Source organism: Lepisosteus oculatus, unplaced genomic scaffold (assembly GCF_040954835.1).
Source record: "Lepisosteus oculatus isolate fLepOcu1 unplaced genomic scaffold, fLepOcu1.hap2 HAP2_SCAFFOLD_106, whole genome shotgun sequence".
Lineage (NCBI taxonomy): Eukaryota > Metazoa > Chordata > Actinopteri > Semionotiformes > Lepisosteidae > Lepisosteus > Lepisosteus oculatus.
The window spans coordinates 378548-401836 of NW_027167657.1; the positions used below are offsets into that span (position 1 = coordinate 378548).

The 23289-nt window shown below is 45.3% G+C and overlaps 7 non-coding genes across 7 annotated transcripts; 5 read left to right on the forward strand and 2 right to left on the reverse strand.

The window, feature by feature from the left end:
- Positions 1-1047: 1047 nt before the first annotated feature.
- trnat-agu (transfer RNA threonine (anticodon AGU)) lies at positions 1048-1121 on the reverse strand. The gene has a single exon. It is a non-coding gene; the product is annotated as a tRNA-Thr (tRNA).
- A 2848-nt stretch (positions 1122-3969) lies between these two features.
- trnav-aac (transfer RNA valine (anticodon AAC)) lies at positions 3970-4042 on the reverse strand. The gene has a single exon. It is a non-coding gene; the product is annotated as a tRNA-Val (tRNA).
- An 11797-nt stretch (positions 4043-15839) lies between these two features.
- Positions 15840-15981, forward strand: LOC138225874 (U4 spliceosomal RNA). Its single transcript, XR_011184283.1, has one exon. It is a non-coding gene; the product is annotated as a U4 spliceosomal RNA (small nuclear RNA).
- Positions 15982-19278: 3297 nt separating this feature from the next.
- Positions 19279-19392, forward strand: LOC138225893 (U5 spliceosomal RNA). The gene has a single exon (XR_011184302.1). It is a non-coding gene; the product is annotated as a U5 spliceosomal RNA (small nuclear RNA).
- Positions 19393-19785: 393 nt separating this feature from the next.
- Positions 19786-19899, forward strand: LOC138225888 (U5 spliceosomal RNA). The gene has a single exon (XR_011184296.1). It is a non-coding gene; the product is annotated as a U5 spliceosomal RNA (small nuclear RNA).
- Positions 19900-20495: 596 nt separating this feature from the next.
- Positions 20496-20577, forward strand: trnas-gcu (transfer RNA serine (anticodon GCU)). The gene has a single exon. It is a non-coding gene; the product is annotated as a tRNA-Ser (tRNA).
- A 1389-nt stretch (positions 20578-21966) lies between these two features.
- trnas-cga (transfer RNA serine (anticodon CGA)) lies at positions 21967-22048 on the forward strand. The gene has a single exon. It is a non-coding gene; the product is annotated as a tRNA-Ser (tRNA).
- Positions 22049-23289: the final 1241 nt, after the last annotated feature.

Here is a 23289-nt window from a genome sequence, read left to right on the forward strand (position 1 = left end):
TTAAAACCATATCTCTTTAAACCAAACCAAAGAGTTTGTCTTTTGCACTGCTATTCTGATTCATTTCGATTTCAAAGAAAAAAAAAACATTACCTTCCAAAGCATCATAAAATTGTCCCTTCTTCCAGACTCTACTTCTCTCTTGTAGTAGTACAGCAGACCTTTCCAGGTGAGCAGATCACAGAGTCCGAAATGAGCTTCCTCAATCAAGCAAAGTACCTGAACATGACTCTGTCATCATAAAAGCGCCCCTGTAATAAAGAAATTAAATCCGAAATCAAGAGGGCAGTTGCCTACTGAAATACAAGAAGTCATCAATTTTAACCTAGCAACACATTAAAGGCTGCATCTATACAAGTACGATTCTAGAAATGCTCACCAGATTACGTTTTAAGAAGGAACTGTGCCTCAGGTTCCGCCGAGATCTTAACTCGGATGGCAGGATTCAGAGTCCGGAGTGCGGACTGATGGCGCACGGAGGGTCCATATACTGTGGATCCCTCAGTGATCTTCCGCGTATTCAAACCACCAGCGTGTGACTCCCCTGTCCCCGTGACCTCATTGGTCTGCTCTCTCCTCTGTGCAGCCGAGCCCGACTCACGGTAAAGTGAAAAAAAATATGCCCTCAACGTGAGATTTAGTCTGGAGCGAGGATAGATGTTACCTTTTTATCATTGAACAGGATGTATGTGATGTGGCGACTAGGTTCAATTTTGTATCCTCTTTAAAAGATTAAGGACTGGGGTGAGCGTGATTTACCAGCTAAGAACCCGACGTGCGCACCGTTTAAGCTGCATAGACTCGGTCGTTTAACTCTTCTCCATTAGTAGGGTTAAGGTTAAAGAAAAAAACATTGCTGACTTCTTTTTTTTTTGCCAGCCGCTAGCGCTGATTAGCAAGGTTTGTATTTCATGTTTTGCAAGTTGCATCCATTTTAAGAAAAACAAGTCGCGTTAAAGACAGGAAATGAATACTTGCATTTAATTAAGTCTAGCCGTAGGCGGTTGTCCATAATGACCAGTACTGTTCAAGAAGACAGAACAAAGAAGGCACCGCTGGGATTCGAACCCAGGATCTCCTGTTTACTAGACAGGCGCTTTAACCAACTAAGCCACAGTGCCCCGGGAGTGTTGTCCTTTTGCACTTGGACACACCTTTAGAAAAACATTTTGTTAGGCATTCTGCCTCAGCCTAAACACCTATAGCTTGCAAAGCGCATGCTATTAGACAGGCACCTCTGCAAGACCTTAAGAGTCTCTTAAACTAGTGATAGTAAGGTGTTCCCAATGGGTGATGTTCGGCTTTCAAATCATCTCATCCGTGGAAGCGCCGAGATGCAGCTGTTTAAGGCTTAGAAGCAGCTGACTGTTTCACTACCTAGCTGATCACTGTCAGTCAGGGAGCTTAGAGGTGAAAAGCCTGTCTGAGAGACAATTCGCCATCGATCAGTTCAATATGTTCCGTACCAGCTCGGCGCACCCGAGATCATCTTGGTAGCCGTGTAGCTCAGATGAGTGAGAGCTTGTGTGTATTTACCACCGTGATTGGATGCCGGCCCTTCTCAGGTCACAGTAAACCTTCTGCTCAAAAAAAGTGAGGTAAAACCTCACTCTGCACAGTAAAACCTAAAAAAGTGAGGTTTTATTTAATCTCTGACCAAGGGAAACGTTTCATTTTTTCAAAGAAATGTTTGTTAAAAAATAAAGTCATAGTTCCATGGGATTCAATCATAGACCGTGTGACATGGAAGTCAGGAACCTAACCCACTAAAGCACTACAGAAACATTATCGACAGACAATGTACAGCGTGTACTATTCTTGTGTTGCGGTACATGAATATAATTATATCGTTATTAATTTCTAATTTATAACTTTATTAACTTTATAAATTAACTTTATAAATTTATTAACGTTATTAATTAATTTCACGACGCACAGACAGAGCGTAGGGAGCCGCCGCCTGCAAACACAGCTCCAGGCAGGACTCCGCTCTGCAGGAGCCGCAGAGCAGAGGAGATGGGGGCAGCTTAGCTCCTGTGCAGAGACCTGAGCTGTTGTTGCTGCGGACGCTGTCTTTTCTGCACTCGGGGTAGGAGTGAATGTTGAGTTGCCCTTAGAAATGAAGCAGAGCACTTCAACGGCACGGGTGTGTGTGTGTGCGCCCTGGTGATTCTGGGAGACAGATCGAACCTGGGCTAAAAGAGAGGAGGCTTAGCCCTCTTCCATTTACTAGTTCAAAGTTGTACAACCCATTTGTATCTGCTAGGCGGCGCAGTCGTCGTGCACAAAGAACGCTTTGAAAAGCGTCAAAGGCAAGTCATTCTGAGTTGGTCGTTTGTGTTTTCTGTTCAGACGCGAAATGCTGAAATGATCTCTCGGCTCCTCGGTTGTCATTTCTGCTCCGTAAAGGAATCACAGCACGCGTCGGCTTCCAGCACGGTGGGTCGGGACACGATGCCGGGGGGTCGGAGAGAGCGATGTCTTCCTCATTAGTATAGGACCTGTCACCTGTCCCCACCTGTCACGCGGGAGACAGGGGTACATCAGGACGCGCATTGAAGTGAAAGCAGGATGCGCTGCGACATGCACTGTGCAGATCCCGCCACACTAAGAGGTGAGTGGGTCTGTTCGATAACAGCGCTAGGCGAATCCCCAATCCCCTTTTGTGCGTGGCGACAAAAGAAGTCTGAAGTCCGTTTCCACCCGGGGACCTTTCGCGTGTGAGGCGAACGTGATAACCACTACACTACGGAAACAGTGGTCAGATGTGCCCAGCGGCCCAGTGCTGAGCTTCGCCAATGCGATTCAGCGGCTTCCAGTGCCTTTATTGGTGTGCGCTGATGGACCGTGTTCTCTCTCCAGAGTCCAGCACGCCTGTCATGGACGGAGCAGGAAAGGCGGCGCCACATTCTACAGCCCTCTCCACGCAATCGACGAAATCGGGCTACTGAAGTGGAGAAAATCGCCTCTCCAGAAAGTGCAAATATCATCTTGGAGAGTATAAATCCTATTGCCAAAGGTCAGCCCTGTCTACCAGAGTAACCCTCCCACCTCCTGCAGCGATGGTCAGCTCTGGCCGCCTGGGTGAAAACCAGGAATCCTAACCGCTAGACCATATAGGAGCGCACAACCCTGCTGTTCCGGGCATCATGCAAGCAAACTACAGAAATATTAGAAAACACGCAAGAGAGTTGTCACTCAGAGTGTCGAAGGGTCGATGTATACTGGGACTCAGTTGAAATGCAACGTCAGGACTTTTCCGAATTATGTCACATGAAGAGAGCACAGCCTTTTCCGCCCTGCCACGTGTGTATCGGTAACTCGCCGTGATCGTATAGTGGTCAGTACTTTGCGTTGTGGCCGCAACAACCCCGGTTCGAATCGGGGTCACGGCAGAATAGGGGCGTCTGCTTTTACTACTTGCACGAATGAAGGCAAAAAAAAGCCAATCGATGTGAACGAACGGCGCTTTACAGAGGAGTACTGCCTGACTGGATCGTTGATGAACGACAGAGGCCACTCCGACCTCTTCTCGGGTTTCTTCAATGACTTACTAAGGATCTTCTTCACATTCGCCCATGCAGGGGAAGCCAGTTACACCAAAGCAAACGCAGGAAAGTGCAATTCAAGCAGAGACCAGGAGGGACTTGTTTACACCGAGAGTGGTCGGAGAATGGAACAATGCGCCCAGCCCTGTTGCTGGAGCCGATTCTTGATGAGATCTTGGGCTCACTAAGAAGCCCCCGCTGGATGCTAATCTTTCTGTTGTTCTTGCAGGTCCTGCGCTGCTTTTGAGCCGACAGAGCTCGTCCTGGTCTGTCGGCACAGCCCAATTGCAAATGATCGGCTCCGCGTAGAGAAGGAACGTGCGTTTGGTACAAGAGTGCATGAAGGCACTGGAAATACATTGGGAACAAATGACCGGTCGCTCAATACCTCTGTGAAGTACAGGAGCGTGCAAATCGAGGCTGTTTCCACCCGGTCTCGAACCGGGGACCTTTCGCGTGTTAGGCGAACGTGATAACCACTACACTACGGAAACCTGTAGTATTTGCTGCTGGTGTATCGCTTGCGTTTCGGGCTGAGAAAGGGACGCGTCATTTTAGGCAGGGGGCGCTGGAGAGAGGAACAAAGGGAGCGATGAAACAAAATGCCGAAACCCGGGATTGAGCCAAGGATCTTTAGAACATACTCTCACGAATCGTTAGAATATGTGCGTTTGATCATCAATTGCGTAACAACCACATTCGTTCGACTTGAGCCATCAAGCTCATAGTTTTCAAATCTTGAAAGCTGTCATTGAGCACATCATAGTCTGCAGTACGCCCCGTAACTTGCGTACTTCAACAGAAAGAAGAGCAGACAGCTCCATAAATATGCGAGGCGCAGAGAGTGCAAGGCGAGCCGCACACGTTTCGGTGGCTGAGAGAGGGCAGTTTTTGCTTCTGCATTTCCCAAGTAAGGACGCATGACAACAAGCGATTGCGGTGCTCATTTACGACATAGTGGTGATGAGTTTTCAGTACGTGTTCTTTTGAACGAGCAATGAGGTTGCTGCCTTGGACAGCTGACTGCACGCTCTCATTGTGCCACGTGATGAGTATTCACCAGGCTCGTTCAGTCATTAGTCACATTCCATCATTTGCCATAAGCAGATGCTGCAAGGTGATGTGGATATCAGTTCCCAGTCACGAGGACAAAAAGAGCACACAAGGGCTCAGCCGGGAGTTGAACCCGGGACCTCCCACACCCTAAGTGAGAATCATACCCCTAAACCAATGAGCCACAGCAGCACTTTCTATTTTATCCTGTCAGCGAGCTTGAGGACGGGGGAGAGGCGTCATTCGCTCGTCCAGTCAGACCTTCATCAATAAGTCAAGAAAGCCGCAATTACACGACTGCCTTGCAGACGAAGGGCAGTGAACTGCACCCGGTAAGAGGGGAACAAGCGGCACTAGGCGACACCGAGGTATGAGCCCCAGCGAGGGGGGTTAGCTTGCATGGTACGGCGCTCGCTTTGCATGCGAGAGGTAGCGGGATCGTTTCCCACGTCCTCCAGGTGTGTGCTTAGAGCTTGATGTGCCGGAAGGTGTCCTTTAGCCTGTGGTCACACCTTGCATGGAGAGCGTCATGCAGCTGTCAATCATTTCACAGCCACGCCCCCTCTTCATCTTCTCTCTGCCTTAAGCGTCTCCGCCACTCTCTCTTGACATTTCATGTCAGCATGTCAGAAGTCCGAGTGACGTTTTTAATGGCTGAGTGAGGGCACGATGCTGAAGCAGAGAGGCCACTTCAGCCAGAGAGACTTGTGCTAGGTGAGATCTGAAAAACAGACTCGCAACAGAAACAGACCAAAAAAGTATCGGTGAGATCAAAAGGCAAATGCAACATCCAGCAGAGGGCGTCTGAAGATTAGGGAACGGGCGACTGAAATCCATATGAGGCAAACTTTCCGGCTGTGCACTGCAGCTGGCCTCGTTGGCGTAGTTGGTAGCGCATCAGTCTCTTTATCTGAAGGTCCTGAGTTTGATCCTCACACGGGGCATGGCTGCTTGCTCTTTTCAAACACTTGCGGCAACTGTTCGCTCATAACCACGTCTGGAATGCGTGACCTTTACACGGGGGAGAAGCAACGCCGCATCCCTTTTCTAAAGAACATTCATATTCAGAAATAAGTCAAGAAATTTGCCATTACTTTTGCTGTCAGCCTGCCCATGTTGCCAAAGAAAGATTCACTCGGCGTCAACATGACAGAACAGCGATCACTTGAAAACACTGTTCCACACTCCGTAAGCAAGAACTTCAGTGTTTGCAGTCACCCGATATGCCGATAGTCAAAGGAGCACAAAACACGAAGCGTCAAAAGACAAGATGAGTTGATGGAAAGAGCGTTGAATTGATGAGCACAAAAGTTCAGCTCGTACAATAGGCAACGAAGGTCCCGGCATCATCATCGCACTTGAAAGGACTGCCTTGCAGACTAAGGGCAGTGGGAGGTTGCTGTTTTGAGATGGAGGCATTGGGATGGTGGGCCGAGATCTATTCTTCTTAAGGAATTCTTAAGTATTGTTGCCTCCGATCAACAGATCCTCAGTTTTCTCAGAGTTGAGTTACAAAAAGTTTTCACACATCCAAGTCTTTCCTTCATTAATGCATTTAACTAAAGTGATAATAGAAGAGTTGTCATTTGGTGGAAACAAAATGTTTATTTGAGTGTCATCAGCATATGAATGAAAGTTCATATTATTTTTTCTTATTATCCTACCTAGCAGCAGCATGTAGAGAGAGAGAGCAATATTGGTCCCGGCACTGATCCATCTGGTACCCCAAATTGAACTGGTGACGTTGATGAAGCAGTACAATTATTAGATATTTGAACATAATGAAAACGATGAGTAAAATGTGAAGTAAACCACTGAAGGACGGTTCCAGATAAGCCAACCTCAAACTCAAGCCTGTGTAACAAAACAGAGAGGTCAACCGTGTCAAAGGCAGCTCTAAGATCTAGAAGCACAAGCACTGTTGCATTCCCCGCATCAGTAGCTAAGAGAATATCATTTACGACTCTCGTTAATGCAGTTTCAGAAACCAGACTGAAATTTCTCAATTATATTATTTGAATCCAGATACGATTGACGTTGGGCAACAACTATTCTCTCAAGACTTTTAGATTGAAATGGGACCTTTGAGACAGGCCTGTAGTTGTTAAGAACTTGTGGATCCAAATTTGACTTCTTAAGGAGCGGTCTAACAACTGCTACCTTAAATTGATCAGGTACAACACCTGACGCAAGCGATGCATTCATCATACTAATTATAGGTCCTGCCAGTCCTTCGAGGGAATCTTTGACTAGCTGAGTGGGGATGGGATCTAGCGAACAGGTGGTTGACTTTGTCTTACGTCTGTGTTCATGAGTCCACCATAAGAAGAAATCTGAACAGGAGTGGTGATCATCCGAGGTCACCACGGAGGAAACCACTGCTCTCCCCAACAAAAAAACCACCACTGCCCCTCTCAAGTTTGCTAAAGACCACATGGATGTTCCACAGCAACTCCTGGAACAATGTTCTGTGGACAGACGTGACAAAAGTTGAACTTGTTGGTAAATGTGCACAGCGTTATGTTTGGAGATAACAAAACACTGCATACCAACTCCAAAACCTCATCCCACCTGGGAAGCATGGCGGAGGCTGTACGGCTTGCAATCATCGAGGGACCGATGAATTCCAAGATGTATCAGGAAATTCTACAGCAGAATGTCAGGGTGTCTGCCTGTGATCTAAAACTCGAAAGACGCTGGGTCATGCAGCATGACAAAAATAAAGGAGTACATCAACAACAGAGTGGCTGAAACAGAAGAAATTCCGTATTTTGGGATGGCCAAGTAAGAGTCCTGACCCCAATCCCATTGAAGTGCTGTGGCATGATCTGAAGCAGGCCGTTCAGCGCAAGACATCCCAAAAATATACATGAACTGAAACAGTTTTGCATAGAGGAATAGGCCAAAATACCTCCTAACCGCTGCTCAGGTCTGACCAGCCGCTACAGAAAGTGGGGGTTGAGGTTTTTGTCAATAAAGGAGGTTCCACTAGCTCCTTAATATAAGGGTTCACGTACTTTTTCCATCAATGACCTTGATTGTTTAAAACATTTGTTAAAACAGCAATGTCAAATGTTGGGCGTGTGTTGTTTGTTAAATCAGACTCTCTTTATTGATTATTATGACTTAGATAAAGATAAGATCACATGTTAGGAGCCATTCATGCAGAAATCCACATCATTCCGAAGGGCTGTTTACAAAAGTTTTTCTTCCAACTGTATGTGAGAGAAAAGCAGAGCCGCTCACTGAGTAAGGTGGGGTTGTAGCTTCGCAAATTGCAAGGACATTTGTACTCTCAAAAGGGGACAGGAGCACCCCAGATGGGACTCGAACCCACAATCCCTGGCTTAGAGTGCCAGTGCCTTAGCCATTAGGCCACTGCGCCACACTGGGTGAGGTTGATCACGCTGATGAAGAGACAGTTTTTTTTTCCTTTGCTTTTTCAAAGGGATCCCCAAAAATAAGGGAAGTTAGGCAGCAGAAGGTTTACTGTGACCTGAGAAGGACCGGCATCCAATCACGGTGGTACACACACACACGCTCTCAATCATCTGAGCTACACGGCTACCAAGATGATCTCAGGTGCGCCGAGCTGGTACGGAACATATTGAACTGATCGACGGCGAATTGTCTCTCAGACAGGCTTTTCACCTCTGAGCTCCCTGACTGACAGTGATCAGCTAGGTAGTGAAACAGTCAGCTGCTTCTAAGCCTTAAACAGCTGCATCTCGGCGCTTCCAAGGAGAGATGATTTGAAAGCCGAACATCGCCCATTGGGAACACCTTACTATCACTAGTTTAAGAGACTCTTAAGGTCTTGCAGAGGTGCCTGTCTAATAGCATGCGCTTTTCAAGCTATAGGTGTTTAGGCTGAGGCAGAATGCCTGTTAACAAAATGTTTTTCTAAAGGGGCCTCGCACTCTTTTCCAAGCAATGGTCACCATCCCCACCGAGTGTCACAATGTAGTCATGTCCTAGGACGTCACCTGTTAGTCTCCATTTGTCTGCCACCAACACTTTAGGTTACGGGGTCACAACCGCACCCCGGAGCGCAGAGGAGCCGTTGGCGTTCTGGTGGCGCAGATTGGGCTGAAGGTGGGGCGCTTGAATCTCGCTGTTGGAGGCCGTCTGAAACTGACCCAAGCCTTTCCCTTGAATTAAATGTAAATAAGATATGAACCCCAGATGCACATGGAATCAATCACGTGTTTCCTTTGAGCCGTTTCAAAGACTGCTCCAGAGTTTACCTTGCACAGATGCGCAAAGATTAATGATGGGGGTGCATGCTTCCAGGCGCCTTACAACTGTAGGGACTGATTAGAGACAATTCGTAGCGTGTGTTCGTTTCCATATACGCCCCGTGTTGCAATGGTAGGATGAAGTCAAATACGGCTTGGACGTGTAACGGCATTCTATCCAACTGCAGGACTTGAGGGTTTTTTTGTGCTTTGTTCTGTTTTCGTTGACATCGCATTCGTAAGAGCGTCAAAAAAAGGTAATTCCAGCATATAACAGCCAGCCTTAAGTCCTCTGAGGCGCATTTGTCTGCTAGCATGCTATTGTGAAAGTTCAAATTTGGACAAACACAATCTGTGGCGTTTAGCGTGACATAGTCTTGCAGGCATCGTGCTGTCTCACTGCAATACTATACCACTGGAGGAAACAGTCCATCTGGCCATGAAACTCATTTGAACGTCTAGCTACAGCAACTAACAATATCATGATTTATTCAGGATGTGTGGAATCAGAACATCCCGGAGACAGCTTCCGAAATCGTGAGCATTCTCTGGTGGTGTCCTGCTGGGATCCTGTGGGCGTGTGTTGGTGGTATAGTGGTGAGCATGCAAAAGCCACTGCATTGGCCAGGAATCGAACCCGAGCCTCTTACTTGGCAGGCAAGAATTCTTCCACTGAACCACCAATGCTCAATACCTGTACCTTCAAAAAAGACGCTTTTTTGGTGCTCTGTTCAAAAAGCGTCGACATCTGTTTCCAGCTGCAAAATGCCATCCGCAGACACTGAAGAATTTATTTATTTAGACACCGCTCAGAATCCCCTGTAAGATTCTCCCTCAGTTCCTTTGAGCAGTGTTTTACCTCTTTCAAAAGGCTTCACTTTCCTAGTCACATTCCAAGGCTCATCGATGAGGTCCAAGGCTCATCGATGAGGTCCAAGGCTCATCGATGGTCCAAGGCTCATCGATGAGGTCCAAGGCTCATCGATGAGGTCAAAGGTGATGGAACACTGTATTTAGGATGTGTTTGCAGTGATTGTGTGTCTCCTGCTTCAACGCAGTGATATATAGATGTGCTCCTGTAATTTATTGGTTCATGCCCAGGGCAGTAAGCAGTCTGAGGATTTATTTCCAGACGGCATAGAGCAGTGAAGCAGTGAAGTAGTGCAACACACTGGATCATTATATTATTAGAATCTATTCTACTTAAATTATTACATTATGCACAATTTGAGTTCATTTTAAAAAGTAAAAGGTAATGAAAGGAATGCATTTTCATAAGAAAGATAATACCGATATGCATGTGATAATCTTCCTTATATCATGTAGTGCGTCATTTGGACACTTTGTGGGCTTGAAATACAAAGAAAATCATGTTCTATGGTACAAGATAAATACAAAACTTAAGCTTTTATTTAAATTCGATTTGTTTATAAAGCATAAGCAATAATTGATTACATTAATATATGTGAAAATAACATTTTAGCATCATATTATTACATACAGGTCTCTAGCTTCAACACAGTGCTATATATATATATATGCTCAGTGATTTATTGGTTCATGCCCAGGGCAACAATCAGAATGAGGATTTATTTCCAGACGGGCTACAGGTAGTGTTGTGAAATACTTCAACACACTGGATCACAGATTTAGACCCCCTGCATTCTTACTCCTTAAAAACCAAAGAAATGAAGATATGTAGCAATCACATTGTAACAGGGGTGACAGTGACTTAATGCTTATACTAGTGGACTTCTGGTACCTTTAGGGTACGGTGTTCCCTGAAGGGCTCTCAAACCCCGCATTTCAAATGCCTAGCTGTATCGCTGATGTGTTGCACCTCAGAATCACTTTTAAACCTTACCTCTGGTATCTTTAATCCTTATTGCTCAACGCATGGTGAAAGTATTGCATAAATGTGTCTGAAAATGAGCAATGGGCACCTGAGAGACTCATTTGCCTGTTTCACAAATGATCATATTTGACTAGAGATTCTATTTGGGATTCAGTTGTGCATTCTGACAGCAATCCCTTTAAAAAAACGATACATTCCGGATGAGGTCAAAGGTGCAGGAACACTGTTACTTGTTCCTTTATAACCCGGTTATTGATGTCATTAACAACATTAATCCCAAACAGAGCTGTTGGACTCCCTCCTCTGGCCGTTTTCCACCAGTTGATTATTTCATCAACCAATGCACTAATCAAGCTCCCAAGGCACTCTCTATACCCAGTAAACATAGGTCTAACCTCACCCAAGGAGAAAATCAGGTGCTCCAGTCTCTCCGCAACAGGGATGATATCGTCATCAAACCAGCGGACAAAGGAGGTGCTGTTGTGGTGTGGGTAAGGATCTATATATCTTTGAAGCCTCTAGACAACTAACTGACACTTCTGCCTACCTCCCTCTCCAACAGGACCCTACCACTGACTACCAAAAGGAAGTGGTATCCACCATTTCCCTTCTTATCAGCAGTAACGAGCTCCCCCAGGAGGCGAACCGGCTCATCATGGAACATCCACAGGTATCTCAATTTTACCTCCTCCCCAAAATCCACAAACCTGACACCCCTGGACGCCCCATCGTATCAACATGTAACTGTCCAACTACTTACATCTCAGCCTTTCTCGACAGCCTCATGAGACCGCTGGTTGAAGATCTTCCCTCATACATCAAAGACACCAACCACGCGCTCCAACTTTTCAATGATTTCCAATTTCAGGGTACCGAATGCCACATTTTTACCATGGACATCACATCTCTGTACACCGTCATTCCCCATAATGACGGCCTTACAGCCCTCAAGCACACGCTGGACAAACGCACAGTGCTTGATCCACCCACCCACACCCTGGTACGCCTTGCAGAATTGGTCCTCACACTGAACGCATTCTCTTTCAATAATCTTTTTTACCAACAGGTCAGTGGAGTGGCCATGGGCACCAGAATGGGACCCAGCTATGCCAACATTTTTGTCAGCTGGGTAGAAGAACGCTTCTTCGCTTCCTACACTGGCTATGTCCCTGACCTCTACAAGTGATATATTGATGACTGCGTCGGTGCCGCCACATGCTCCAGCGATCAGCTTGAGTTCTTCCTGCACCATTTCACCAACTTCCACCCGTCCCTCAAATATACGGTTAACATATCTTCCACCACTCTTCCGTTTCTAGACATCCACTTGTCTATCAACTACCCCCGACTGTCCACTTCAGTTTATTACAAACCCACGGATTCACACAGCTACCTCCTGTACAGCTCATTTCACCCCAACCATACTAAAAACTCTCTTCCTTTTTCACAGTTCCTTAGGTTACGACGACTATGCAGCGATGACATCGACTTCGAGAACCAAGCCCTCGAAATGTACTCAATTTTCATCAACAGAGGATACCCCAGCAGTGTGATTGACAGGGCCCTTGCCCGAGCCAAAAACACCCCCTGGACCATCAACCCGATCAGGAACTCCCGCCGTAACAACCGCATTCCTTTGGTGCTTCCTTACCACCCTAACACACTTCCTATCCCCAGGACCATTAACCACAACTTTTCCATCCTACAGGATGATCCCTCCATTGGGGCCCTCTTTTCTGATCGCCCTATCATCTCATATCACCGACCACCTAATCTGCGTAACCTCCTTGTTCACAGCTCCCTTGACCGCCCTCAACAACCATCCACACCAGGCACTTTCCCTTGCAACAGAGCTCGTTGTATCACCTGCAAGTACACAGCCACCACCACACTCATTCAAGGCCCCTCAGGACAATTCCGGATCACCCAGACAGCATCTTGTACTTCCAGCAACCTCATTTACTGTATCTCTTGCAGTAAATGTCCAGCCATCTACATTGGAGAAACAGGAAGGAGACTCGGAGACCACTTCAGAGAACACGTCAGGGCTGTGAAGATTAAAGATCTCTCCAAGCCCATTGTTTCTCATTTCACCTCTGACGGCCCCGACCACTCTAATCTCTCCGTCTGTGTTCTCAAAAACGGTTTTCGGAACTCATACATCAGAAAGACCACCGAAACTAAAATTATTCTGCAGCTAGGATCACACATTCTCCCTTCCCTTAATGACAGACTACTGTTCTTTTAAATTTTCTCCATTCATTGGAAGTTTCATTTCACACCTCTCTGCACCCATTCTGACTTCACACCTCTTGATTGGCCTCTCTTTCTGTCCCCTGCTCCCGTCTCTCACTCCTCCACCCTCCCAACCTTTGTTCTCCCGCTACTTTACCTCTGCCTACTGCCCTGTCTCTCTCACACCTGAAGAAGGCTCCATGGCCGAAACGTTGTGTTCTCTTTCTTCTTTTTTTCAGCATGGAATAAACCTATTACTTGTTCCTTTGCAGCCTACGCATGCTGACGCAGCTACCCACCTGAACTACACTGTATTTAGGATGTGTTTGCAGTTATTCTGTGTCTCTAGCTTCAACACAGTGATATATATATGCATGCTCACTGATTTTTTGGTACATGCCCAGGGCAATAATCATTATGAGGATTTATTTCCAGATGTGCTAGGGGTAGTGTTGTGAAATACTTCAACACACTGGATCGCAGGTTTAAACCCCCTCCACTCTTACTACTTAAAAACCAACAAATGCAGATATGTAGCAATCATATTGTAGCAGACACTCATTTGCCTGTTTCACAAATGATCATATTTTAATAGAGATTCTGTTTGGGATACGGATGTGCATTCTGACAGCAATCTCTTTCAAGAAATGATTTTACCTTTTCGCGGCTTTGCCCTCTTGCCTCTTTGGACAATATCTCCATCTTGTGGTCGTTGTTGGTAATGTCTTCTTATGCCCTTTTTTATTTCAATTCTCTATTGGTTGATTCTAGAATCTCTACAATGGAGTTGAAAACATCAGTTTTATAGCAGACAATATGACATTATTTATAGTCCAATAAGAAACTTATTACCCTGTTTTTAACATAATAACAAATTAAAATTGATTAAAACTAAGTTTGAAACACCAGGGAACATAAAAAATGATTTTTAGGAAAACCATGAGGTTCTCTGTGTCCGATGCCTGCAAGGGGAGAAAGATAGAATCCTTTGATTTTTCAAAATTTGAAAATAAACATCATATAACAACAGCTTTCATTCCTAGGAGTGAAAAATAACCATTTTTCAAGACATATTAGTTTCTAAAACACTACAATAAAGTTAAAAACATCTGTTTTATATTACATTATTTTTTGTGAAATTAGTCATTTTTTGCACTATTTGTAATATAATTTCTAATTAAAAGTGTTTAGAATTAAGTTTGGAACAACAAGGAATACAAAAAAAAAAGATTTTTAGGAAAACCATGAGGTCCTCTGTGCCCGATGCCTGCAAGGGGAGAAAGCTAGAATCCTACACAGGCTCCTGGAGCTCTGGCCTGGCTAAAGAGGCTGAATTTATCCCCTTCAAAGCTCCATGAAAAATGATCATTTAAAATTTGAAAAAAAAAAAAACCATCATATAACATCATACAGATGCAGCCATTCAAAATGCGCGATAAAAACCCACGGTACAGTAACCTACCCACAAGCCACTGCAGGGCACCGGAGGACACCGCGGTAAGTGCTTGGCTGGCCAAAATGACCGACAGGGGCACTCGTGGTGCATTGGTTGGTAGTGAAAAGATTTAATCATTTAATGTCTTTACTGTGCACATTTTAATCCGCTTAGTTTTGAATATTTATATGGATTTTACCACTAAAGGGAAATTTTAGTAGCTGAGCATAAAAAGAAGAGGAGCATAACGCATCTGAAGGTCATAAACAATATTAATTTAGGAACATAAACATTACTGTATGTACATAAACTGTACTGTGTATGGCTTGTCTTGGTAGTTTAAAGAAAAAATACACACCAGTCTTCTATTTCTCCCTAAACATTTTAAGCATGAAAGTTTTATGAAACGGTACCCAAATATGCGATTGCTGTATAGAATGAATTATTTAACACGAACATTAAGCTGTTTACATCTTCCGCCTGAGAACAGTCACCCGTTGCTACCCAACGCAGAAACACAGCCACTAACTAGCAAAGACATTAGCTAGCCAATATGATAAAGAAATAAATGATTATTTTGTTTATTTCTTTTGCACATTTATTTGAACATTTCCATCGATTGTACAAGCACTTGGAAACTGTCCAATCCCTAGTTCATCTGGCATTTTACCGGTCTGGCGCCGGTCTGTGTCTTCTAGCATATAATGCCAGCGAACTCTTGTTTTTTTATGTCCACATTCAAGGGTCCCTTTTTGAACCTGCGAGAAGCATTCTTTCAATGTAACAGATTTACTCCGGGGAAAGGCAGCATGACATTAAGAGTAGCTCAAGCTTTCAGCACCCATATCGGACTGCGTGTATGCAGACACCGCTCAGAATCCCCTGGAAGATTCTCCCTCAATTCCGTTGTGCAGTGCTTTACCTCTTTCAAAAGGCTTCACTTTCCTAGTCACATTCCAAGGCTCATCGAACCCGGGCTGTTTCCTCCAGCGGTATAGTATTGCAGTGAGACAGCACGATGCCTGCAAGACTATGTCACGCTAAACGCCACAGATTGTGTTTGTCCGTTCGTGTCAGTCCTCCTGCAGCCACGGGAAGTGGGACACAAACATGCTGCAATGCTTTCAAGACGTTAGGATTTGTTTGTGCAACATCCGAGAAGAGTACTTGTGGCTTGAATGTGAACTGTACGTGCCCGCCCCCTTTCCTCTGTAGTGCATGAGTTCCTCCCGGCACGCCCTTCGTCATTGTTCTGTCATCTTGTATTTAAAGGGTTGTATTTCTGCTGCTGAAAATAAGCAACGGTTTTCTCACAACGCCCTTTGTTCCCGACGGAGCCCTTGTCTGTCATGAAATTCTTCAAAACCTCAAGCTAGAAGAAGAAGACGACAAATATGAAGCGTTACAGCAACAACATGCCATGAGACGATTGATAACGATTTCCATAGGATCCCCGCGGTTGCCTGGCAACCATCAGCTTTGCGCATTGGCAGTATCGTAGCCTGTGAGGTTTAGCCGAGGCGCGATTATTGCTAGTTGAAAACTTTTCCCAATACCCCGCTTCCGCCGGTTTGCAATACAATCGGTGAAAGCAATTTTTGACAGTCTCGTCAGAGCGTGACATAGTCTTGCAGGCATCGTGCTGTCTAACTGCAATACTATACCGCTGGAGGAAACAGCCCGGGTTCAATGAGCCTTGGAATCTGACTAGGAAAGTGAAGCCTTTTGAAAGAGGTAATGTCGACGCTTTTTTAACAGAGCACCAAAAAAGCGTCTTTTTTGAAGGCCTGGGTACTGAGCATTGATGGTTCAGTGGTAGAATTCTCGCTTCCCACGTGGGAGGCTCTGGTTCGATTCCCAGCCAAAACAGTGGCTTTTGCAGCGAGCGGCTCCATCACTTGCATCCCCTTGCAACTCGCAACTGAAAACCCACTGAAGCTAAGCATTTGTTAGCCAGGTCAGTACCTGGATGAGGGTGAGCTACAGGGAAAAACAAAGTTTCCAGCTGGAAGCGGTGTTAATGGTTCCGGCGGGGGGGCGCTCACCCTGAGGTCTGTGCGGGTCCCAATGCCCCAGCATAGTGACGGAGACGCTGTGTTGTAAAAGGGCGCTGTCTCTTGGATGAGATGTAAAACCGAGGTCACAGCGCTCTGTGGTCATTAAAAATGACCACCAAAACCTTTGACAAATGCTCTTGGTAATTGATGGTCTTCAATAATGCTTCTCCTTTAGGTACATTTTAAATCAGCTGAAAAATGCTGTGAAATGGGGGGTCACTTCACGCCAGTGTAGGATTTGGGTTACAAGAACCATGAAACTGCACGAGAAAGCCCGTACACTGAATTACACGGCTTTCTATTCAAAGGAGGGCAAAAGAAATTCCCTGAGTTCGATTTTTTGCAGCACAGAGAGGATTGCTGTCGTGAGGCTGGTTAGCTCAGTTGGTTAGAGCGTGGTGCTAATAACGCCAAGGTTGTGGGTTCGATCTCCGTACAGGCCAGGTCCCTTTCTCCTCTCTTACAAAAGCTGTTAGGTTCCTTTCCGTGGTGAGATGGGTTGTCATGCAACCCTACCACATAGTGCCGACAGACAATTAAATGACAAAAATGAAGAGAGTTAAAGCAGCTGGAAAGGTTTTCTTACAACTTTTGAGCTGACACAGTTTTGGAAAATGTTTTTTTCACGCTGCACTGTACCACATAGGCAGCCAAGAGTCTACAAAACAAAACAGAATTGACAGTCATATAATGTCCATTTACCCCGGTTTTAAACACAGCATCATGTCTGCCATCATAAGAATATGAGTCCAATATTTTAGAATATAGTCAGAATGTCTTCTAACCTTACCTGTGGTGTCTTTAATCCCTATTGCTCAATGCATAGTGTACGTACTGCATACATGTGTCTTGAGAATGAGGAATGGGCCCCTGAGAGAAATTATACGTTCTGGATGAGGTCAAAGGTGCTGGAACACTGTATTTAGGATGTTTGCAGTGATTGTGTCTCCTGCTTCAACGCAGTGATATATAGATGTGCTCCTGTAATTTATTGGTACATGCCCAGGGCAGTAAGTAGTCTGAGGATTTATTTCCAGACGGCATAGAGCAGTGAAGCAGTGAAGTAGTGCAACACACTGGATCATTATATTATTAGAATCTATTCTACTTAAATTATTACATTAAACACAACTTGAGTTCATTTTAAAAATTAAAAGGTAATGAAAGGAATGCATATTCATGAGGAAGATAATACCGATATGCATGTGATAATCTTCCTTTTATCATGTAAATCATGTTCATCATTACATGATGGGAGCTAAAACAGAAGTTGAGAGAGAGCAAGGACGCCTACAGGAGGAAGGTATAGGACAAGCTGCAAAGGAAAAGCTACAACCCACGACAGCTACTCACCCACCCATCCCACACAGCTATCACTCTCCAACACCTCCGCCATTAACACCTCCAGCACTGAAAGTGCTATGTGCACCATCCACCAGGCCAGGCTGACCAGGCCAGTGCAATACACTGGATCTTTATATTATTAGAATCTATTCTACTTAAATTATTACATTATACACAATTTGAGTTCATTTTAAAAAGTAAAAGGTAATGAAAGGAATGCATTTTCATAAGAAAGATAATACCGATATGCATGTGATAATCTTCCTTATATTATGTAGTGCGTCATTTGGACACTTTGTGGGCTTGAAATACAAAGAAAATCATGTTCTATGGTACAAGATAAATACAAAACGTAAGCTTTTATTTTAATTAGATTTGTTTATAAAGCATAAGCAATCATTTATTACATTAATATATGTGAAAATAACATTTTAGCATCATATTATACATACAGGTCTCTAGCTTCAACACAGTGCTATATATATATATGCTCAGTGATTTATTGGTACATGCCCAGGGCAACAATCAGAATGAGGATTTATTTCCAGACGGGCTACAGGTAGTGTTGTGAAATACTTCAACACACTGGATCGCAGATTTAGACCCCCTGCACTCTTACTCCTTAAAAACCAAAGAAATGAAGATATGTAGCAATCACATTGTAACAGGGGTGACAGTGACTTAATGCTTATACTAGTGGACTTCTGGTACCTTTAAGGTACGGTGTTCCCTGAAGGGCTCTCAAACCCCGCATTTCAGATGCCTAGCTGATGTGTTACACCTCAGAATCACTTTTAAACCTTACCTCTGGTATCTTTAATCCCTATTGCTCAACGCGAAAACTTTACCTGTGGTGTCTTTAATCCCTATTGCTCAATGCATGGTGAAAGTATTGCATAAATGTGTCGGAAAATGAGCAATGGGCACCTGAGAGACTCATTTGCCTGTTTCACAAATGATCATATTTGACTAGAGATTCTGTTTGGGATTCAGTTGTGCATTCTGACAGCAATCCCTTTCAAAAAAGGATACATTCTGGATGAGGTCAAAGGTGCAGGAACACTGTATTTAGGATGTGTTTGCAGTTATTCTGTGTCTCTAGCTTCAACACAGTTATATATATATATATGCTCACTGATTTTATGGTACATGCCCAGGGCAATAATCATTATGAGGATTTATTTCCAGATGTGCTAGGGGTAGTGTTGTGAAATACTTCAACACACTGGATCGCAGGTTTAAACTCCCTGCACTCTTACTCCTTAAAAACCAACAAATGCAGATATGTAGCAATAATATTGTAGCAGAGTGCATCGTTTCCGGCATAGTATGGCAGGGTGTTTTCCGAGTTATTGCACGGATTGGGCACGCCCGCAAGCCAAGAGCCGCAAGCGATGAGCCCGGAGCTGAACGGGCCCCACTGGCTCGTTTGTAAGGCCAGGTGCATTGCCAACCACGATCGGCAGGGCAGAGGCCTTGAAAGCAGCCTGGGCTCCTGCAGCTGTGCAGCCACGCACTCTGGTTTCTCTTCATTTCGTACAAATCTTTCGCCTTTTGCTAAAGATTTCCGTAGAGAGGAGCATGAATGAGTTCCGTGCAATTTTTGTGCTTCCCTGCCTTCGGGTGGTTGCAGCTGGGCTGGTCAAAGAGAGAAAACAAAACCGCTCACAATCACTCTTGTTATGGCGATTGTGGTTGTCTGCTCTGCGAGTCCTCGGTCTCTGCCCGTCTGATTGCCGCTCTCTTCTTTGGGGGGCGGGAAGTGTCCGGCCGCAGGGGATCTTGGGACCTCGCTTTGCAAAGCGGCTTCCCAGAGTGCGTCGTTTCCGGCACAGTGTGGCCGGGTGTTTTCCGAGTTATCGCACGGATTGGGCACGCCCGCAAGCCGAGAGCCGCAGGCGATGAGCCCGGAGCTGAACGGACCCCACTGGCTCGTTTGTAAGGCCAGGTGCATTGCCAACCACGACCGGCAGGGCAGAGGCCTTGAAGGTGGCCTGGGCTCCTGAAGCTGTGCAGCCACGCACTCTGGTTTCTATTCATTTCATACAAATCTTTTGCCTTTTACTAAAGATTTCCGTGGAGAGGAGCATGAATGAGTTCCATGCAATTTTTCTGCTTCCCTGCTTTCGGGTGGGGCGCAGCTGGGCTGGTCAAAGAGAGAAAACAAAACCGCTCACAATCGCTCTTGTTATGGCGATTGTGGTTGTCTGCTCTGCGAGTCCTTGGTCTCCGCCTGTCTGATTGGCGCTCTTTTCTTTGGGGGGCGGGAAGTGTCTGCCCCCACTGCCCCTTTCAAGTTTGCTAAAGACCACGTGGATGTTCCAGAGCAACTCCTGGAACAATGTTCTGTGGACAGACGTGACAAAAGCTGAACTTGTTGGTAAATGTGCACAGCGTTATGTTTGGAGATAACAAAACACTGCATACCAACTCCAAAACCTCATCCCACCTGGGAAGCATGGCGGAGGCTGTACGGCTTGCAATCATCTAGGATCACGCAGGATCTCCTGTTTATTAGGCATAATAAACAGGGCCACTGAACTCCACACTGGCCACTGAACCACAGCAGTGGCTTGCTGGCTTGACATCTCCCAAGAAAAATGTTGAAATCGCATGTGGAACAGGAAAATGACCCTCGAGTACGAGGGAAAAAAAAGAAAAAGATCATCTGGAGCGTGCCAACCCATGTCCGGAGCGTGCCAACCCATGTCCGGACAGCCCAGTTTCCTCGACGAGGTGGCCGAGTGGTTAAGGCGATGGACTGCTAATCCATTGTGCTCTGCATGCGTGGGTTCGAATCCCATCCTCGTCGCTCCGGTACTAGAGCCGTACATTTTCTAGCGGTGGCTGAACATGGTATAGTAGGCTAACGTTGGCTCTGGGTTGAGACCGCGTTTTCACTTACTTGCAACGCAAACGGAGAAAGCGATTTTTGACAGTCTCTCAGAATCACAGTTTGTCATTCCTCTAGACGTTTATACAGTAGAAGCCTGCTTCGTGGCTTAAATCCAAGCTAAGGAAACGGGTTAGAGGTCTGATGCAGAACTGCAAATTCAATGAACGGGAACACTACAGTACATTGCACTGTATGTGTGAGGAAAGCTGCCCCCTTCTGTCCCTTGTAGACCGAACAGAGGACTGTAAAGGATACCGCCAAGGATGCTGGTTGAAATCCAGCTCCAAAGAAGCCCCTTTGGGTGTTATGTCATCAAAAAGTAAGAACAGCGAATCTCCCTTTGATCAAAAGCGCAACAGAACTGTTTTCCGTGGAGCGGGTTTCAGACCCGTAGACCTGTTTTATTTGTAAGGCAGGGCGCATTCCCAAGCGCGAATCTCCTGTTTTAGAAATGCTTTAATGGGCGTGAAGTGAAAATAAGAAATGGGCTCCAGATGCACATGGAAGCAATCAAGTGTTTCATCCGAGCTGTTTCAAAGACTGCTCAAGAGCTTTCCTTTCACAGAGGCGCAACGATTAATGATGGGGGTGCACCCTTCAATGCGCCTTAGGACTCTAGGGAGTGATTGAGACGATTCGTAGCGTGTGCTCATTTCCCTCTATTCCCCGTGTTGCAGTGGTAGGATGACGTAAATTACTGCTTCGACACGTAATGGCATTATAATCAAGTGCAGGAGCTGAGGGCTTTAGTTTTGTTTCGTTTTCCATGGCGTTCGTAAGCGCGCAAATCAAAGGCAATTCCTGCGTCTAACAGGAATGATTGAGACGATTCGTAGCGTGTGCTCATTTCCCTCTATTCCCCGTGTTGCAGTGGTAGGATGACGTAAATTCCTGCTTCGACACGTAACGGCATTATAATCAAGTGCAGGAGCTGAGGGCTTTTGTTTTGTTTCGTTTTCCATGGCGTTTGTAAGCACGCAAATCAAAGGCAATTCCTGCGTCTAACAGGAATGTAAATGCTTTTGAAAGTGCAGTGTGGTGCAGCTTGTAAAATCCTTATCCACATTTGTGGTTTGTTGCTGTTTGTTCTGTCTGCCAAAGCTGCATTTTGACATCCGGACGGGGAGACTTTATCATTTGAACGTGAAGCCAGCCTTAAACCCTCTGAGGCGTGTCTATCTGCCGGCACGTATTTTGTCAAAGGTATTTATTTTTTTTAACGGAGAGCGACTTTGAAAAGGTTTCCGCAGCCACGTCGCACTCCGTGTTAGATTAAAGGAGGAATGCGGCGAGGGCAAACTCGCTGTAGTCGTGGCCGAGTGGTTAAGGTGATGGACTCGAAATCCATTGGGGACTCCCTGCGCAGGTTCGAATCCTGCCGACTACGGCGTCTGCCGCACGTCTCCTTGTGCCTGCGCGGCAAAGGCGAAGTGCTGTTTCTCCTTTCCTGGTACTATAAAAACGCTAAATCGCTTGGCCCCGCTGCCATGGAAATGAGTTCTTCAGATAACCACACATTTTGCGTTCGCACCTCTGGTGTTCTACTTATGCCTTTGAAAACCTAATGAATAAAACTGAAAGAACCGACACAATATGTAGGTGCTCGTAAAGCACGCATTAAAGAACTGTTAACAGCAAGGGTTTCAGTGGGTTAACTGAGGAGAAGGCGTGATCGCTAATTGTTTACTTTTTATTTGGTGTTAGAAACACTCTTACTGTGCATGACGTGCAACAAATGTAGCCACAGAAATTGCATCACGCTTTCATGTATGCTATTGCAGACACCAACGTTGCCTAGATAGAAAACCGAAATAGCCGTGGGTTCGCTTGCTGGTCTGAAGGATCTCTCTTCGAATCTCTATCATTTGTCAATTGAAGTAAAAGGTGCTGCAATCTGATACGTTCAGAATCAAACCCGCAGCTGTTGTTCGACTTTATTTCTTGACTAATTACAACCTTTTACTGTCAAGTTTATTGGTACAACTTGAGCTCTCAGCACCGTACTGAGCCCAGGTGTTTTTCTAAAGCTGTCAGGTGCAGTTCATTTACATGAAGGAAATCTCTTACTGGGTACGATTACAATGCAGTAAGTAGCACAGGCTACTTAGGGAGTAGGCTGATGTGTTTAAAAACAACCAGCGCCAGGCAGGAGTCAAACCTCCAAACTCCTAATCCATAGTCAGACACATTATCCATTGCACCACTGGCCCTGGTGTGACACTGCAGGACTGTAACCCAGTGAGCTTAGCACTGCAACTAGTAAAATATTACCCCCGGTCCATTCTTTTCCAAAAGTGAGAAACACCTGTTTTCTACATTTTGTCTGTTTTAAAACCATATCTCTTTAAACCAAACCAAGAGTTTGTCTTTTGCACTGATATTCTGATTCATTTCGATTTCAAAGAAAAAAAAAACATTACCTTCCAAAGCATCATAAAATTGTCCCTTCCTCCAGACTCTACTTCTCTCTTGTAGTAGTACAGCAGACCTTTCCAGGTGAGCAGATCACAGAGTCCGAAATGAGCTTCCTCCATCAAGCAAAGTACCTGAACATGACTCTGTCATCATAAAAGCGCCCCTGTAATAAAGAAATTCAATCCGAAATCAAGAGGGCAGTTGCCTACTGAA